The sequence below is a fragment of the Musca autumnalis genome, unplaced genomic scaffold, assembly GCF_047663935.1.
Source record: "Musca autumnalis isolate F117 unplaced genomic scaffold, ASM4766393v1 scaffold_1, whole genome shotgun sequence".
NCBI lineage: Eukaryota > Metazoa > Arthropoda > Insecta > Diptera > Muscidae > Musca > Musca autumnalis.
The window spans coordinates 270,971,403-270,992,352 of record NW_027411644.1 but is presented as its reverse complement, the minus strand read 5'-3'; the positions used below and the strand labels follow the sequence as shown (position 1 = coordinate 270,992,352).

At 40.0% G+C, this 20,950-nt stretch overlaps 1 protein-coding gene across 11 annotated transcripts in view; it reads right to left on the bottom strand.

Annotated features, from left to right (window-relative positions):
• The window catches only part of Mekk1 (mitogen-activated protein kinase kinase kinase 4), a 92,908-nt gene that overhangs the window by 42,524 nt on the left and 29,434 nt on the right, over positions 1-20,950 (bottom strand). For 2 of the 11 annotated variants that reach the window (XM_073961163.1, XM_073961159.1), the window contains exon 1: positions 15,585-15,798. The exons of 1 other annotated variant lie outside the window; for it this stretch is intronic. The gene's annotated coding sequence lies outside the window, so the exon portion shown is untranslated. Of the gene's footprint in view, positions 1-15,452; positions 15,799-20,950 lie in introns of those variants that run through there. 8 more of the 11 variants (XM_073961167.1, XM_073961164.1, XM_073961166.1 and 5 more) reach the window with 6 other exon arrangements.

The window sequence follows — 20,950 nt, the reverse complement described above, 5'->3', positions numbered from 1 at the left end:
CCTCAATGTAAAAATTCAGCCAATTTGATCGAGGAACTTAGGTAAAATCTTCAAAATACAGACAATCGGGAGGTACCGTTATATAGGGGCTATTGCAAAACGCGGACCTATGCTCATAATTTTTATACCCTCAGCATTTATGCTAACGAGGGTATATACACTTTCATAAGGGCAAAATGTGCCTCATCGAAATAATGGTTTTAAACCCTAAGTATGTTTGGACGAAATGTGTTTCAGACAATTTGGAGTCGATTTAGCAATGTCCGTCCGTCCGTCTGTTTGCGCACGATAACTCTCGAACGGATGAACCGATTTGGTCCAAAATTTGGCTTTCGCAATATTTTGTCCCAACTTAGTTTAAGTTCGAAGATGGATTATATCGGTCCACTTCTTCCATTACCTCCCCCACAAAAGTTCGGAAAATTTGTACGCACGATAACTCTTGAAGGGAGTAACCGATTTGGTTCATACTTTGCACACCGTGAAATTTCTACCAAACTTAGATGATGTTCCAATATGGACTCAATCGGTCCACGCCTTCAGGTACCTCCCACACGAAATTTCGGAAAAGTTCAGTTTAGGACCTGCTCTCGAATCGTTTTGATTTTTGTTGTAACAACTTGTATTCACTGCCCCCTATACGGCGGTACAAGTTTCATTAGGGGCAAAACCATATTTCCTGAGAAAATAGCCTGAAAGATGCAAAAAGGCCCTATGACATCGTGTGTAGTGGTTGGAGCGCAAGATAACTCTCGAACGGATCTGCCGATTCGGGCCAAAATTTGGTTTTCGCAATATTTTGTCCAAACATAGTTTAAATTCGAAGATAAGCGATATCGGTCCACTCCTTCGGGTACCTCTCCCACAAAAGTTAAAAAATGTTCGGAAAGATTGTGCGCACGATAACTCTTGAAGGGAGTGACCGATGTAATCCATACTTTGCACATCCTAATATATCAACCAGATATAGATCAGGTTCGAATATGGACTATATTTGTCTACTCCTTTTGGTACCTCTCACACAAAATTTAGGATAAGTTAACTTTAAGACCTGATCTCGAATCACTTTGTTGAAGCTATTTGCATTCGCTACCTCCATTACGACGGTAAAAGTTTTTTCAGGGACAAGTTCATATTTCTTGGGAAAACAGCCCGAAAGTTGTAAAAAACCCCTATGTCACCATATGTGGTGGTCGGAGAGCACAATAACTCTCAAACTGTTCAACCGATTTGGTCCCCAAATATTTAAAAAAATGTCACTTAATTGTTAGAACGATATCCTTGAATAGGGCAACCAATTTGGTCCAAACTTTGGATCTCCTAATATTTTGTCAAAATTTAGATTAACTTCTAAAATGGCCCATATCGGTCCTCCCTAAGGGTACCTCCAACACATACGTTCAACATTTGTGTCTTAGTGCAGTTAATTTCCAATCCATATTTTTGTCGGCAAGTACAAATATCCAAAAAGGGCCACAAATTTCTGAAGAGACCTTAAATACATTCGATCTGTCCGTAGGTGAAAGTTTCACTTCACATTGGCTGAGGGTATATATCTGTCGGCAAAGCCGACTGACACTTTTTTACTTGTTATCAGTACATTTTGTTATCCTCTGGGCACCATCAATGTAAAAATTCAGACAATTTGGTCGAGAAACTTAGGTAAAATTTTCAAAATATAGAAAATCGGATGGTACCGTTATATGGGGGCTATACTAAAACATTGACCGACCTTCCCAATGTTTTGCCCTCAGCATTGCCAGCAGTAAGTACTTGTACTAAAATTCATCCACCTACGCCAACACCTTCTATTTTTGGTCACCATTTATATGAACTCGCGACATAGTGCAATCCCTGCCGGTACCAATTAAAATGACTCAGAATTTATTATCCGGTTAGCACATCGTAAAATTTATTTCAAACGTGCATAAAGTTCCAAGAAGGTCTATATGGGACAACTCCTTTGGGTACCTCTCACACAAAAGTTCAAAATATTCGCTTAAGAACAGTTTAATGAATGTTCGAGGCATGTTTTGAAATTATTACTGAAGGTACTTCTTATTGCAGTGAAATTAGGGATCTGTTTTTCGTACTTCCCATTCCTGTTGCTGTTACTGTTTATAACCTACACCACTTTGTGGGGAGTTGGTTTTCGCTCAAAAGTTTATAACACATCGAAATAATGGCCGAAGACCCATACTTTTACATACCAAACAAAGTAAAAAGGTATCAGTGGGCTTGGCCGACAGTGATATACCCTCAGCCTTGGACCTAAAGAAAAGAAGTAACACGCAATACTTCTGACGTCTGTATAATACGATGTACAACGTTTGCACCAAATCGGTTTCTCCCTTCGAGGTTTATCTTACGTACTACCCAGTGTTGTTGGTGCCAACAGACTTTTTTGGAGCTTTTGGGCCATTTTGTCAAGAAGTAAGGACTTGCCCCTGAAAAAAAAACATGTACCGTCGTAATGGGGAAAGCGAATACAAGTTGTTACAAGAAAAACCCAAGAGAGTTATCGTGCGCTCCAGCCACTACACATGGTGCCATAGAGGTATTTTAAACCTTTCGGAAGTATGGATTTTCTCCTGAATAAAAGGAATACTGTCGTAATGGAGGCAGCGAATACAAGCTGTTACAAAAAGAAGCAAACCGATATGAGAAACTGTTTAGAACAGGCTTTAAACTGCACTCTTCACAAATTTTGTGTGGGAAGTACTCCAAGCAGTGGACCTATATAGTCCATTTTCGAACCTGGGCTACGTCCCGTAGAGATATTACGATGTGGAAAGTATGGACCATATCGGTTACTCCCTTCAAGAATTATAGTACGTAAAATTTTTCCGAACATGTTCAAACTTTTGTTGGGGAGGTAACTGAAGGAGTGGATTGATGTGGTCTATCTTCGAGCTTAAACTGAGTTTGGACAAAATATTATGAACGCAAAATTTTAGACAGTATCGGCTGATCCGTTGGAGATTTATTGAGCGCTCCAACCACTACAAATGAGGCCATAGGGTCTTAAAATCTTTCGGTCTATATGGAACGACTCCTTATGGTACCTCCCTCACAAAAGTTCAAAATTTTTGTTTAAGTACAGTTTAAGATCTGTTCCACAAACATCCCAGATGGGACAAGGGAGACTTCTCTCATATCAATGAGTGCTCCCCGATTCATATTAGCTCAATGATATGGAACCTTCTCTTTATCGCTGAGTCCGAAGGGTGTGTCTTAAGACACCACTTGTAGATAAGTTTTTACATGACTGAAATACTCGGGAAATGTCGCTTACTTTACAGAGGATTATTTTGCCAACGTTGAAAATTTGATGTTGACTGGAGGGGGAATCGAAACCACGACCTTCAGCCGTGCAAGGCGGATGTGTATACCATTGCACCATGTGTATACCATAATCGATGTACACTTATGAAAATACCTTGGTTTCGATAGTGCGACTGTAATTATTTTAGTTCAGTTAGCCTTTAGTCATCTGGTATAAAAGCCAGGGTGGTGAATTGTAATGTTATTCACCATATATCCCTATATGAAATGTCGATCCCTGGCGGTGTAGATTATCACATAGTCAATCCCATTTCGACTATAGAATTCGCTTACCCTGCGTTTACACATGACAGGACAGTTGAGTTCATGTATTGATTGTCAAAAACCCAAAACTTGCTTGTGTGACGTAGGCGTCCCGATAGCTGCTAAAACTTATAAATGAAAATCATCGGTTTAATTTTTGTTTTCTGTAGTGGGATTCTGTAACTCATTTTTGCTGTTACCGACAAAAATCGGTAAAATTAAATCGCAAAATTATTACTAAAAACACAAAGAAAAGTTGGCATCACTGTTTGTGTCGGTAGAGGCTAGCGACTACTTTTTATTCATCGTTAACTTACCGAAAATTTTCGTTAATTATCGAAATTATAAGCATTTTAATTTTACCGACAATTATCGATAACACCAAAAATGAGTTACAGAATCCCACTACTGTTCACATATTTTGTTTTTGTTCATTTTCTTTTGTTTTCAACACATTTCAATTATTATCACACATACTTTTACAAAAATGTCAAAAATTTGTTAACCCTACTGACTGTGAAAAAATGATGGACAGCTGGGAGACAGCCGACAAATGTATGTACATATGTGTTAGTAAATCAGAGTTGTATTTGAAGACAAAATTCCCCCTCAGTAATGCTGGCGACATTTCCTGAGTATTCAAGCCATGAAAAACTTCTCTACAAGTGGTGTCGTAAGACACGCCGTTCGGACTCGGCAATAAACAGTAGGTCCCATATCATTGAGCCAATATGAATCGGCGTGCACTCATTGATTTGAGAGAAGTCTCCCTTGTCCCTTCGGGAATGTTGTGGGAACATATCGACACCTCCAAATAATAGTATGCTAAGTCTAAAAAGTGAGTTTTGCAGGAGAAGCTCTCAAAGTGTGGAAATTTTTTTGAACTTCAGTACTATGCTAAGTCAATATTTGTTTATAACTTCTGTTCGGATTGACCGATCATTACCAAAATTTGACAGAATTTAAATTAAAGGACATTTGACACCTCCAAATAATAGTTTGCTAATTCTGAACAGTGAGTTTTGCAGGACAAGCTCTCAAAGTGTGGAAATTTTTTTGAACTTCAGTACTATGCTAAGTCAATATTTGTTTATAACTTCTGTTCGGATTGTCCGATTATTACCAAAATTTGACAGAATTTAAGTTAAAGGACGTTAAATATAAAAATGTAAAGAACTTGAAAACATGCTAAGTCGACTTAGCATACTATTGTTTGGAGGCGTCGATATGTATGTATTTGAAGACAAATTGTCTGGTGTTTTATTTTGTACGAGTTGTTTACAATTTTCTACCTTTTTCTCTATACTCAGAAGATTATTTTTTGCCAATCACTATCAGTTTCACCTAATAACGATTGTACGTAAATCTGTCAATCTCACTACTGAAATCGTAACTCTATATCTAAGAATTCCTCAAATTTACTTTTTCTAATCGCTATTAATGCAAGCTTCAAAAAAAAATGCAACCAGGTCACTCGGTTCGCTGTTGTGATATCACAAAGCAAATCTATTTACATTCAAAATGTTTTCCATTTGTTAGTGTTACATCCAATCCAACACACAATACATTGTCTGATATTCCGTCGATGTACTCGATAAAAATTGCACACAGCACGAGTTTAACATTAGGCCAAACAATGATATGCCGTACCGTACCATAACGTTGTCCGTCTGCGAACCTTACATACAATGTTCACTTTAGAATCACATGTTTTCGCTGCAAAACAAAACAAAATAATAACCGTAATACAATGTGAACTGTCTCTGCAGCCAGACGTCATCCATTGGCCGAGCCATAACAATGCGAATTGTTCGATTTCGCATTGTGGTCGTGACAAAACTCAAAACGCTGTCCAGCGACGTTTGTTGAAAAGAAAGCATAACAAATGTTAACGACCGCTTGGCAAAAATAACAGACATAATAATACAATTACATACGAATACGAGTATATGAACGTGTACATATGACATGACACCGGTAAGTAAGAACTTCTCCCTCTCACTCCCCTCAAATGGACTGGTTTTACGCGGAGCTTTATAAAGGGTGTTTAGATTGGAGGTACAAAATATTCTTAAATGGATACATTTTAAACTTAATTAAATATTTTGGTTTTCAACACAAAACAACAGAGCAGTTACCACACTGGGGTAAGGGGTATTATGTCTTTGTGCATTTGTATGTAACATGCAAAAGAAAGCGAGGGAGACCCATAGTAGGGGATGAAAGATAGCAAGGAACGGTTCTGACCGGCTTTAACATGGCAAAGCTCAGGATTAATCTTGGTCCCCCTCTCATTTCAAGTGATCACTGACCTCCCCGTGGTGTCACCTGGGGAGCTGCCTTCAACACCTGTTATAGGCAACGAGCTAACATGTGCCGCGCATTCACCCATAAGAACATTAAAAACTTGGGTTTGGGCTTCGGGTTAGTAACCCTCCCCTAGAAAAAGGAGTCTACTATGAAAAAACGAAAGAAAAGAAAAACAATCCAGTCTAAAGTTGACGACCCCCGCAAACGTTTTAAGGGCCATGTTTGGCGAATTTGCACCTGGAACGTTCGCACTTTTTGTAGAGAAGGCGGAGTCTACACATTGGCAAATGAACTTGAAAAGTACAGGCCGACATTACTGCCATACAGGAAATACGATGGATTGGGAAAAGCGTCACAACAACACCTAAAGGTGAAGCACTGTATTATATCTGCCATGGCACAAACCATGAGTTTGGCTGCGGATTTGTAGTTGGTCGGAAGGTAAAACATCTGGTCTTCAGCTCCACTCCACTGAATGAAAGACTTGCTACAATACGGATAAAAGCAAAATTCTTCAACATTAGTTTTATCTGCGCTCATGCTCCAACCAAAGACAAGGACGAACAGACCAAAAATATATTCTACGAGCGCTTAGAAGAAACACATGACATTAAAATTATTCTAAGCGATTTTAATGCCAAAATTGGAAAGGAGAATATCTTTGGCCCAACAGTCGGGAAATTCAGTCTCCATAGTGAAACATCTGACAATGGTATGAGGCTGATAGACTTCGAAGGGGCAAAAAACATGGTCGTTAGCATCAGCAAATTTAAGCATCTTGACATTCATAAGGGCACCTGGCTGTCTCGGGATCAGAAAACATGTTGTGATAGATGTAAGACATTCATCGAGCGTGTTTGTTTCGAGGACCAAACATAGACTCGGACAACTAACCTTGTTGCAGCAAAGGTACGTACCAGATTAAACGTAGCAAATAAAATACAAACAGACACAAGTCAAGTTAGGGATCGGTAACTTCAACCACAACCGATAGCGACAGCTTATTCCCTTCAGCTAGCCCAATTGCTTATTCAAAACACTCCTCGTCCCGATAACATATCAACACAATGTGGAAGTATTACCCACTCCATGCAAACAGCCGTAAAATCCATACTTGGATACCATAGACCTCCACCAAGGAATTCATGGTATGACCAGGAGTGTCGTGTTGCTACCGAAGAGAAAACTGCGGCATATAGGCCTAATCTACGTTCAGTAACAACGCGTAGCTCACGAGAGAGGTATCGGGAGATAAAAAGAGAGGAGAAACGTATTTTCTGCAGGAAAAAGAGAGAAATGGAAAAGCGGGAGAATGAAAAAAAACGAGATGTACAGGAGCCAGAATGAAGTCCGAATGTTCTACGAAAGAGTGAAACATCAAACTGATGGCCTTCGTACAGGCACTTCCTCCTGTAGAGACAAGCGGGGTAATTTGGTAAGTGATACATAAATTGCTCTGGATATGGAAAGAACATGTTTCCAAACTGTTGGTATCCAATAGTAGCGAAGACGCCGAAGATACCGCAGATCCAATCCCAGAAGATGGTATTGAATGTATACCGCTCAGTCAAGATAAGGTAAAGTCAGCAATAAACCGGCTAAAGAATAATAAGGCTGCAGAAGCCGATGGCTTACCAGCCGAGCTGTTCAAAACCGGAGGCGACACGCTGATAAGGTGAATGCATCAGCTAGTTAGCACCATCTGGCAGGAAGAACGCGTACCCGACCATTGGAATCTGAGCATGCTATGTCCCGTCTACAAGAAAGGAGATAAGACTGAATGCTCTAACTATAGTGGCATAAGTCTTCTCCTTATTGCCTCCAAGATAGTGTCAGGGATATTATGCGAACGTTTAAGGCATATGGTCAATGAAATAATTGGACCATACAGATGTGGCTTCAGACCTGTCAAGTCCACCATTGACCAGATATTTACCCTGCGGCAAATCCTGAAGAAGACCCAATAGATGCAGATCGACACCTGCCACCTTTTACCATTATAAGGCGCCTCCGACAGCCCCGCCCCCTACTTTGGTGTTGCAAGCAAAAAACACCCTGCTTCTGCATGCACTAAACATTTTAATTAAATGTGTACTCCTTTATCATCTTGACATGACGCATTTGAAAATAAATTACAAAACAAAAAACAGATTTGAGCAAAGATAAAAAATAGCCGGTTTCATACCCCAATATCAAATCGTGATTTAGTAGCACACAAATCATACAACAATGGACATTTGTGAAAACAAAAACACTTAAATTTTAAACAAGAGTTTCAAAAATAAATTAATAAAAAAAAATTCAATATCCTCATTTGGTAAGTGCAACAAATTTATTGAAAAATCCATAAGATAAAAGCAATACTCTTTGAGTAAGAAAGACAATATTGCAATTCTAAAACAAATTTTAGATATACATAAATATACTCTTGAACCGGAGCAAAATAAAGTCTAACAAGAAATGCAACATAAATAGACGCTTCTTTATTTCATAGGCGTTTTTCTGTTTTGTTTTTCATTTCATCTCTCCATTCTTTTGTGTGTTGTTTTGAATGATGCTCTTAAAAATGGAATTTTATGTGCAGAAGTCGCCGGTTCTTACTTTGGTAGATACACACCCATTCCATTTGACAGATGAAGTAATTCATGCAGGCTTTAACTAAACCTGAATTGCACTTCTTGTGGTTTCCTTGTGACATGGTTATTTACGACTGTACCACATTAATGCCTGTCTCTCTCAGTGATGCATAAAGGAAAACAAAACAAAATAAGTTACGAGGGGTTTTTGGGAAAGAAATAGTAAGAAAATTTAATAATCAACACACACAAAACTAGGCAATATCACGCAAAATCGGCGTTAAGTTCTACAGAGCCAAAACAGTCCCACGGCGGCCGGTTCTATGTACCGGATTGACACGAAGGAATCACCTCAATAAGTATGTGTTTGTGTTCGAGTAATTTTTTTCATCATGGGAGCGAAACACCTTTTCCGAGCTTTTTTGGCCCCGGACCAGTATGGATATGTTCCGTTTGCCAGATCCGCACCCACCGCATGTCAACAATAAGTGAGATGTAATGAATGTAGGGGATGGATGCACTTCCGAGGGTGTTCTGGCCTTAGTCGCATCCAGGATTACTGCGATAGGTATGTTGCTGCTTGCTGCGCCAGAACATATCCCAGCGTGTCTCCAACTTCGTCGTCGTAGGATCTACGCGGAATCTAACAATAAAATTTGTTGATCAGCTGCCCGGAAATGCATCATTCCTGGAATTTAATTCCAACGGTCTCCGCAATGAGGTCAGTGAACTCGTAGACTGTATAAGTCGGAAAATCTTCATGGTCGCCGCGATCCAGAAAACAAAGCTCACCGCCACCTGTAGCTTGCAAGGTTGCGACAATTACAACGTTCTGCGGAAGGATAACACAAAAGTAGTATAGACCGATCTCGCTTGAGCTGGACTCTACATGGAATGTATGGGGGTAGAAGTAAACTGTGTACATCCGAGGTAAAGCTGCTTAATGTGTACATCCACCGAAGAATAACTGTGCGCTAGGTTTATGCCCGATATTAGTTCGCTTTATACCTATCATAAGTAGGAGGGTTGGCGTTTTTTTTATTTGGGATGATGACTTCTATTTTGTTTTTCAAAATAGTCAGGCTTAATCCCATAGTCGTTGTTTTAATATTTTATTAAAACAACTTTAATTTATTAGTGGGGAAAAAATTGGCGATGTTTACCAAGGGGTAAGGCAGGGAAGACTATAGTTTCAGATCTCACCACAGATCTTCATCAGTTCCCTTGTTTCTTGTTTTTCAACAAGAAACTTTTTATACCCAAGTGTCAATTGCTCGCTCAAATAGATACGTATCCAAAGAAACACTCTGATCGAGAATTTCTTTGGCACGACCTAAACTCGAACAACTGCACTTGCAAATAAAACCAAATCTTTCCCACTGCTATGCGTTCATTGAATCTCAACGAAAAAAACGCATAACTGGTTTGTTGGTATTGCTAACAACAGCATTAAACCAAACTTCGGACGGTGCCTGGTCTCACAATTAGGAGGGTTGGCGTTTTGGCATTTCGACCTAGGTAATGACCAGAGTGCTACAGCGCTGGCAGAACAAATTGATGGCTCTACTTTTTTGCTAAATAATCCTCCTACGAGATTTAAGAGGAGATTGCCACAGCTCGCCAGGCATATACATTGTGGCACCCGGTGTAATAAATAACAAGTACTGGTAACCCGTTATTTCCCTTGGCACTGACCATCTTTCCGACTTCATTATCATTGACCGCCGTACTTTTTTCCCTGCAACTTCGAAGAGACTAGAAAACGAACGTGATGAGCTTTGTCGTGCTAACCCCGAAGACTCAAGAGTGATGAAACTTACTCTTCAAGTCAACAGGCTAGTAGGCGAGCATTAGCGAAAAAAGTGACTAGACCACCTGGAGCAACGAAACGTTGTGAGCAGCGAGCAAATCTGTCTCGAGTCGAATAGAACGGCTGTTACTTTGAATTGTGTGACAGTGACAGAAGTGCGCGTGTTATTTTAGCCGGCAATTTATAGAGTAATAGGGAGAAGAGGAGGGTGATAAGGTGTATAAGACCGCGCCCAGCCGAAAGGTGAAATCATCCAATGTATTTAACAAGTGTAAATCCACCAATATTTTACCAGAAGCTTGGGAACTTGGCAAGGTGGTCCGGCTAGGGTGGTGTTCCGCCAGGCAAGAATGTCAGCAGAGGTCAATCGTACAGGCCATTCTACCTCTTGTCGCCAGTAACAAAGACTCTAGACACAGAAACAGTTTCTCCAGCCGTGTTTGAAAAGTTGGATAATTAATAACATATATATGTGTGTGGACGTCGGTTGTGTGTAGAATTCAGAAATAAGAATTCCATGATCCGCAGAGTGAAGCAGGGAGTTTCCCGGGTTGATACATCTGTGACTGTTTAACCTCTTTCTCATATTCCACACCCTCTCCAGGCGGCATAGAGATCGTATATGCTGATGATGATTGTAAGGACTTGGCGTCGGGTACTATCGTCGATGGCATATGTGTAGGTGCAGTTCTTGCATCTGGGGAATTTGACAATATCCGCCGCTAGATCCACTGCCACACTGTTCACAACCTGGACGCCGATACGATTCCCCTCGAAGATATTGGTCGATGGTGTCCTGATTCCAACTACAAACTACACCAAAATATTGGGTGCAACGTTCGACAGCATGTTTAAGAGGTCCGCGCAAGCTACAGCTATTGGCGACAAGATCAGAAGAAGAACCAAGGTTTTCAAGTCGCTGGCCGGCAATAGCGGCAATATCCGCCGCTATATTCACTGCCACACTGTTCACAACCTGGACGCCAGAAATAAGACTCCCTTTGAAGATATTGGTCGATGGTGTCCTGTTTCCAACTACTAACTACCCCAAAATATTGGGTGCAAGTTCGACAACAATTCGCGCAAGCCACAGCTATTGGCGATAAGATCAGAAGAATAACCAAGGGTTTCAAGTCGCTGGCCGGCAGCACTTCTTGTGCTGATAATGAAAACCTTGTTGACCTTTTATAAAGCAATAGGCCGATCTGTGGTATGCAAATGTTAGTGCTACACAGTGGAAGAATATTCAAAAATGCCAGAAAGCGGCCCTGAAGACTGTAACAGAGTGCCTCCTTATCACACCAGTGAACAAACTTAATGAAGAGACGAAGATTTTCCGGTACATCAGCACAACCAAATGTTAGTCGATGCAGCAACTGTTTGAGAGTTAACGCAGCGAGAATCCCTGCCACGATTTAGTGGACAAGCTTCACCACCGAGGCACGTCAGAAGATATCTTAATGATCTAGAGAGAGAGGTCCAAAGGTATAAAAGAGAACGTCTAGACCAACGATACTATCCGGCAGCATTGGGTAGCACTGATGTCGTCGCGCAGGCAGTACAGAGATTCATTGTGAATGCCGTACTTGGACACCAGTCCCTACCTATAGCAGCAGAAGAACGCCAGTTGCCAAGGCAAACGAGAGTGGTTTTACCTCAATTAAGCTTCAATTTGTATCGTGCCCGATTGAGACCACACGACACGCTGCATTTATTTAACTGCCCAACTAATCCCACACACACCTGTCTCCTGATTCTTTATAAATGCAACCAGTTCATGTTGCAGAATTTTTGAGTCTGTATACAGAGGAACCAGAACCTGATAACTGAAATAATACACGAACGAACATATTTGCATTGCTACAACAACAACAATGGACAGAAATAATTCCCAAAATTGGATACATTTCCATGGTAGACTATCTCGCACCATTCCTTCATTTACCTCCAACGCAAAAGTTCAACACTTTTGCGATTTAAAACAGATTATCGGATCCTCTGAAATTTTAATAGCGGGTAGACGTTGTGATGGATTCACAGTGGTGCAATAATAGGCACGGCGCACCCATCTTGCACACTGCATGCCTGTGTTCAATTTCCAGGTCGGGCAACTTTACATGTTGAACGGTGGCAAAAATACCCTTGAGCGTAATATTGACGAAATTTCTCTGTTAGGATTAGACTATCATCCCATATCCCATATCACTGAGTTAATGTAAATGTTTAGGGCATTCCTTCTTACATCTCTGACAATAAAGTTTTGAGTTCTAAATGATAATTCACGTATGTAGGTCAACATTGTGGTGTGATCCCCATATCCAAACCCTTCGAATGAAAAATTGTACGATGGTATTTCCCAATATTTTGGGTGTTATTTAAAAACTCCTGTTAGACTAATAATACAGGAATGTCATCCTGATCTAATTAACGACCTTCTGTACTTGTTATACCCTCAGCATTTGTGCTAAAGAGGGTATATACACTTTCATACGAGCAAAATGTGCCTCACCGAAATAATGGTTTTAGCTCCTATGTATGTTTGACCGAAATCCGTTGCAGACAATTTGGAGTTGATTTAGCCATGTCCTTCCGTCTGTCTGTCTGACTGAAGCGCACGATAATTCTCGAACGGATACACCGATTCGGTCCAAAATTCTGCTTTCGTAATATTTTGCCCAAACTTAATTTAAGTTAGAAGATGGGCCATATCGGTCCACTCTCCAAAAGTTCGAAAATGTTCTGAAAAATTGTGCGCATGATAACTCTTAAAGTGAGTAACCGATTTGGTCCAAACATCGAGAAACTTCTACCATATATAGATGAGGTTCGAATATGGTCACTATCGGTCCGCTGCTTCGGGTACCCACACCCAAAATTTCAGAAAAGTACAGTTTAAGACCGGCTCTCGAATCGCTTTGATTTTTTTTGCAACAACTTGTATTCCCTGCACCATTACGACGGTACATGTTTTTTCAGTGGCAAGTCCATACTTCCTGAGAGAATGGTCCAAAAGTTGTTAAAACCCTCTATGGCACCATATGTAGCACACGATATTTTCGAAAGGATCAATCGATTAGAACCAAAATTTGACCTTCGTAATATTTTTTACCAAACTTAGTTAATGTTCGAAAATGGGTCATATCGGCCCACTCCTTCGGTTACCTCCCCCACAAAATTTCAAAACATTTCGCTAAAATGGTGTGCACGATAATTCTCGAAGGCATTGACCGATTTGGTCTAGGGATAGGTAATGGAAAGCAATAATCGTTTTTTCGACTTTTCGATTTTGGTCTAAAACTAAAAATGCGATTTTTCGGTCTGGCGATTATTTCACTTGTCATAAAACTCGACTTTCGACTTTTTCACTTTTTCATAACCGCGGAAAATCGATTATTCGTCGATTGTTGAGTTTTCTTTTGAAAATGTAAAACCGCCAAGTCAGCAATCAATGGGCAAACTCGAAAATCGATCACAAGATAATCGATTATGCGATTTCCCCTCCAGACAAAAGTCGACCACGATTTTTAGACTTTTAACTGCAAAAAGTCGACTAATCGATTAATCGAAAGTCGACTAACCTATCCCTAATTTGGTCTATGCTTTGCACATCGTAATATTTCTGCGAGACATAGATAAGGTTCAAATATAGACCATATTGACCCACTACTTCGGATATCTCCCACACAAAATTTCGGAAAAGTGCAGTTTAAGAGCTGCTCACAAATCGGTTTGATTTTTGTTGTGGCAAATTGAATTCGCTGCCCCATCACGACGGTACAAGTTTTTTCAGGGGCTAATACATACTTCTTGAGAAAATGGCCCGAAAGGTGTAAAAAAAAACCCTAGTGTGCTATGTGTAGTGGTTGGAGCGCGCGATAACTCTCGAACGGATCAGCCGATTCGGTCCAAAATTTTACCTTCGTAATACTTTGTCCAATTGTAGTTTAACTTCGAAAATAGTCCATATGCATAGATCTTCTCCATAGGGTAACTCCCCCACAACAGTTCAACATTTTTATTTTAGTTCAGTTCAGGATCTGTTTGAAGATCCTTTTGAAAATTATACCGATGCTACTCCTTGTGGTCCTGTTTACAGCGATATTATGTTTTTGGTGAGCAAGTCTATGCTTCCTGACATACCGGTGTAAAACTTCTAATTTATACGGTGACCAACTGAAATGACTCCTAAAATAAAATCCACTTCGAAAATGGAGTATGTCAATCCATTCCTTCAAGTACTACGCCCATAATTTTTGGGAAAAAGGATTTTGGTTGCGTAACCGGTATTCGATTCTATATCGTAGATGAAGATTTGAACTCGCACAGGCTGAGGGTAAATCTTTGCCAACTGATTCTTTTTCAATTGTTTTTATTTACCATTTCCCACAAAGTGAAAATTGTCCGACGACTCTGCTCAAAAAAAAAAAAATATTATCTGCCCCATGTTACGCTCTAATCATATGCAAACAATTATTTTAACTACAAATGTAGAATGTTTTTCCATTCGCTTCCCTTAGACTGGTGGCCGTGGTTTTTGTTACGGTTGCTATTTTTATATTTTTTATTATAATTTTTCTCTCAAGCGTAAAGCGAATGGAGAGACGAGATGTTTATTTTCATTATTTTTTATGTTTTCTTTTTTTTGTTTTGTTTAAAATTGCAAACAAAATGCAATTGTTTTTATTGGGTGTTTTTTGTTTTTAATTTGTAAGGCGTTTCAGACCACCTTTGTGCACCCCGCTAGAAAATTTCACAATTCACACAACCATTTGAATCAAATTAACACACACACACAGCCCCACAAATGTATTTACTTTGATCGTCAGCCAGATGGGGAGCAAAGTTTTTTATTTATTAATGAATTTTTTATTTTGCCGTGTTGCTATTGTTGTTGTTTTTATAAATATTAGAGAAAATTGAACAATTGATTGATATCTGGGGGTGAATCCCATGGCAAAGTTTTTTTTTATAAAAATTCAGATATTTGTATATAAATAAATTTTCAATTTTTATACAAATAAAACTCTATAAATCTTTCAAGGGTGATTTCTTATCATAACACCATAATTAATTTATTTATTTTATATACGTATGTACGAATATTTTTTGAAATTGTTTAAATTATTTTTTTTAAACGCGAACATAATTTTTATTTCATTTTTTTTTACATTTTCTTATGTCTTCCTCAGCATATCACTATCTACATATGTACGTTTATTTACAGTTATGGGAAGCGTTTCATATTGGGAGGAGAGGGTGAGGAACATAGCTCGGTATCCGCCGCACATCACAACACTCACAATGTACAAAACTGTTTAATTAACTCAGTACTACACACCAATGCGAAATGTATTAAAAAACACGCCCGTCAAAACACCAGACCCGCTTGCTCATATATACATAAATAAGTAACATATGTATGAATAGAGTATCCGTAGTATCTGACACGCGATGTCGACGGTTTTACGTTTTGTACACGAACTGCATGTTCCGCTGTTTTGCCGACAACTAAACAGCCATGGCCGATAAAATTTGGAATTTGCCAAAGAATTCGTATATGGATGGATGAATGAACCAAGACGAACAAACAGCTGGTGGGGGACAATACCAAACCAAGCGAATTCACAGAGAGAGTAACTCGTCACATTATTTACATGAGTGCTAAATAGTGCTGATTCTCAAATTGCTCCGAGTATCTCACATAGTACATCAAATTTTAATTGATTACATTTAAGAGATATTTATAGCATTATTCGTAATTTATTATTTGGTTAAGAGAAATTAATCAGCTGTTAGCAATTAACCCATTACGAAGAGGCATGATTGCTGCGGAACTAAAAAATTGTATCGTTTTAATCTGAATCACAAGGACTTATAGTACGGTTACATTAGAGTTTTTTTTGCCGGGTTAACCCACTTGAAAACCAACCCCATTTGAAACCCAAACCCACTGGGTTAATCGGGTTAAGTGTGTTCGTTAAATTTTAAAGCTATACTCGAACAGCCCTTAGACTGCACCTAACCGAAGATTTTCAAATTTATTATGCTAAATGTTTCGACGTTGTGGGTGACGTAGGGGATGAAAGATACCGAGGACCGGTCCTGACCGGCTTTAACATGGTAAAGTCCAGAATTTATCCCTCTCTCATCTCACGTGGACACTGACCTCCCCGTGGTGTCACCTGGGGAGCTGCCTTTAAAACCCGTTAAAGGTAGTGAGCTAACATGTGCCGCGCGTTCACCCATAAGAACGTTAAAAACTTGGGTTTGGGCGTCGGTCTAGTAACGCCCAAACCCACCCCCCCCCCCCAAAAAAAACAGCTTACTATGAAAAAACGAATGAAAAGAAAAACAAACCCCTCTAATGTTGACGACCCCCGCAAACGTTTTAAGGACCATGATCTGCGAATCTGCACCTGGAATGTTCGCACTCTTTATAGAGAAAGTGCAGTTTACGCGCTGACAGATGTACTTGAAAAGTACAAGATCAACATTACTGCCATACAGGAAATACGATGGACTGGGAAAGATGTCACAACAACACCTAAAGGTGACACACTGTATTATAGCAGCCATGACACAAAGCATGACTTTGGTTGCGGTTTTGTAGTTGGTCAGAGGTTAAAACATCTGGTCTCCAGCTTCACCCCAGTGAATGAAAGACTTGCTTCAATTCGATTAAAAGCAAAATTCTTCAACATCAGCTTTATTTGCGCTCATGCTCCAACCGAAGACAAGGACGAACATACCAAAGATATATTCTACGAGCGCTTAGAAGAAACATATGACCGTTGTCCTGCCCATAACATTAAAATTGTTCTAGGCGATTTTAATGCCAAAATTGGAAAGGAGAATATCTTTGGACAAACAGTCGGGAAATTCAGTCTACATAGTGAAACATCAGACAATGGAATGAGGCTGATAGACTTCGCAGCGGCAAAAAACATGGTAGTTAGCAGTACCAAATTTCAACATCTCGATATTCATAAGGGCACTTGGCTGTCTCCAGACCAACGAACAATAAATCAAATTGATCACGTTGTGATAGATGGAAGACATTCACCGAGCGTGTTGGATGTACGATCGTTCCGAGGAGCAAACATAGATTCGGACCATTACCTCGTTGCAGCACAGGTACGTACCCGTCTAAACATTGCAAATAAAGCACGGACAGACACAAAACGAAAGTTGGACATCGCTAAGCTGCAAACACAACAGATAACCACAGCATATTCCACTCAACTGACCCAATTGCTTAATAAAAGCGCTTCTCGTCCCGATAACATATCAGCACAATGGCAAAATATTGCCCACTCTATGCAAACAGCCGCAAAATCAGTACTTGGATACCAGAGACCTCCACCAAAGAATCCATGGTATGACCAGGAGTGCCGTTCTGCTACCGAAGAAAAAAATGCGGCATATAGGGCTACTTTACAATCAGTAGCAACGCGTAGCGCACGAGAGAGGTATCGGGAGAAAAGCAGAGAGGAGAAACGTCTTTTCCGCAGGAAAAAGAGAGAGATGGAAAAGAGGGAGTGTGAACAAATAGAGATGTACAGGAGACAGAACGAAGTCCGAAAATTCTATCAAAGAGTGAAGCATCAAACTGATGGCTTTGGTACAGGCATATCCTCCTGTAGAGACCAACAAGGTAATTTGGTAACTGATACAAATAGTGTGCTCAGGATATGGATAGAACATTTTTCCAAACTGTTTGTATCCGATAGCAGTGAAGACGGCGAGGATACCACAGATCCAATCCCAGAAGATGGTATTAAATGTATACCGCCCAGCCAAGGTGAGGTAAGAACAGCAATAAACCGCCTGAAGAATAATAAGGCGGCAGGAGCAGATGGCCTACCAGCCGAGCTGTTCAAAACCAAAGGCGACACTCTGATAAGGTGTATGCATCAGCTAGTTAGCACCATCTGGCAGGAAGAACGAGTACCCGACGATTGGAACCTGATTATCCTGTGCCCCGTCCACAAGAAGGGAGATAAGACTGTATGCTCTAACTATAGGGGCATAAGTCTACTCCCTATTGCCTACAAGATCGTGTCAGGGATATTGCGCGAACGACTAAAGCCTATGGTCAACGAGATAATTGGACCATACCAGTGCGGCTTTAGACCTGGCAAGTCCACCATTGACCAGATATTTACCCTGCGGCAAATCCTGGAGAAGACCCAAGAGATGCAGATCGGCACCTACCACCTTTTTGTCGATTAAAAAGCAGCCTTCGACAGCCCGCTGCGTTCAAAGGTATTCCAAGCCATGTCTGAATTTGGTATCCCCGCAAAGCTCACCCGGCTTTGTAAAATGACTTTAACTGACACGAGGTCCTCAGTTAAAATAGGAAAGAACCTCTCCGAAGAGTTTGGTACCAAAAGAGGTTTCAGACAAGGAGACAGCCTTTCGTGTGACCTCTTCTACATCCTGCTAGAAAAGGTTATACGAGAGGCAAACGTCAAAAGAAGTGGCACAATCTACACCAATAGTCACATGTTACTTGCTTATGCTGATGATATAGACATCATGGGCCGATCAGTAAAATAAGTAACTGATACCTTTATAAAGGTCGAAGGAGAATCTGCTAAAGTGGGTCTGGCGGTAAACGGTGAGAAGACCAAGTTGATGGTGTCGACGCGCTATGCGTCCATTGAGCTCGGACCGACTGGTTCGTATAATATTGAGGTAGTAAAAGACTTCGTCTACCTCGGCACCTCCGTAAACACAACAAACGACATCAGTTGTGAAATAAAAAGAAGAATTGTATTGGCCAACAGATGCTACTTTGGTTTAAGTAAGCAGTTTAAAAACAAAGCCACATCTCGTCAAACAAAAATAACGCTCTACAAAACACTGATACTACCCATGCTGATGTATGGCTTGCGCAAGCAGACATGGCAGTGCTTGGTGTGTTTGAGAGAAAAATTCTTCGAAAGATCTACGGACCAATCTACGTTGACGGTGAATATCGACGTCGCATGAACCACGAGCTGTATCTGCTATACAACGACATCAATATTGTTAAACGTATCGAGATGCAGCGATTGCGTTGGCTAGGCCATATCATAAGAATGAGCGATGATGAACCCGCTAAAAAGGCGTATAAATACGGACCGCTTGGCGGTGCACGCAGAATTGGCAGGCCAAGGAACGGATGGGGCAAACAAGTGGATGATGAGATTAAAAGGCGCGGTATTCCAGAGTGCGAAGCAACAAATAGAGAGGAATGGAGATCTCTTCTTAGTTCGGCCTATAGAACAAATGTTCTGTAATGGGCCAGCTAAGTAAGTAAGTAGTCTTCAAATTTAGTACGTGTTATTTTCTTAGGCCCCTGAATAGCTACACCGATTTTCACAAAAAACGGTTCAGATTTGGATATAGCCCCCATATATATCTATCCCCGATTATGCTATAATTCGCTCAATTTTTGATGAATAACCTTCAAATTTAACATGGGATGTTCCTCAGACCCCTGTTCAGTTTAGTTCAGTTCAAAAATTTAGCGATTTAGGGCAAAATCGAGGAAAGATATGTATGGGGGCTATATCCAAATCTGAACCGATTTTTGTGAAAATCGGTAGAGCTACTCAGGGGCCTATGAAAATATTACATATTAATTTTGATATTTGGCTATTCGATCAAAATTGACCGAGTTATAGCAAAATCGGTGAAAGATATATATAGGGGCTATACTCAAATCTGAACCGATTTTTGCGCAAATCGGTAGAGCTACTCAGGGGCCTAAGAAAATATTACATATTAATTTTGATATTTGGAATTGACCGAGTTATAGCAAAATCGGTGAAAGATATATATGGGGGATTTACTCAAATCTGGACCGATTTTTGTAAAAATCGTAGAGCTACTCAAGGGCCTAAGAAAATATCACATATTAAATTTGAAGGCTATTCGATCAAAATTGACCGAGTTATAGCAAAATCGGTGAAAGATATATATATGGGGGCTATATCCAAATCTGAACCGATATGGACCAAAGTTGACATTTTTCATTCTTATGCCCTTATAAGTACTTGTGAAAAAATGTATCAACCTAGGTCAACTCCTTCTATTTTTGTCCACTTTTGTATGGAAGCGGCAACACTGTGCAACACCAGCATCGTGCGATAAGTACAAGTATTTAAAATATTCTTTTTTTTTTTTTTTTTTTTTTGAAAAAAATTGTCCTTTGAAATTTGAATGTCCTTTAAAACGGCAACAGGGTGAGAAATCGAAAAATCTTAATTGTCATTTTACTCCATTTTTTCCATAGTTTCAGACGTATATAGTCCGGTTCATGTGTAACGAAATTTTGAAAATTGTCAGACGGTGTAATTTCCATATTCTTTCAAAACTGATCTATGCCTGAAAGTACTATTACCAACCAATTCGCTTCCTCCGTTCGAGAGTTATCGTGCGCACCATGCTAGCGAAATGTTTTGCACTTTTGTGGAGGAGTTACCCGAAGGAGTGGACAGATATGGTCCATCTTCGAACTTAAAATAAGTTTGGACCAAATATTACAAATGCCAAATTTTGATCCGAATTGGTTGATCCAGCCAAAGAGATACATATGGCTAAATCGAATCAAAATTGTCTGAAATGGATTTCGTCCAAACATATTGGGATCTAAAACAGGACACATTTTGGTTGTATG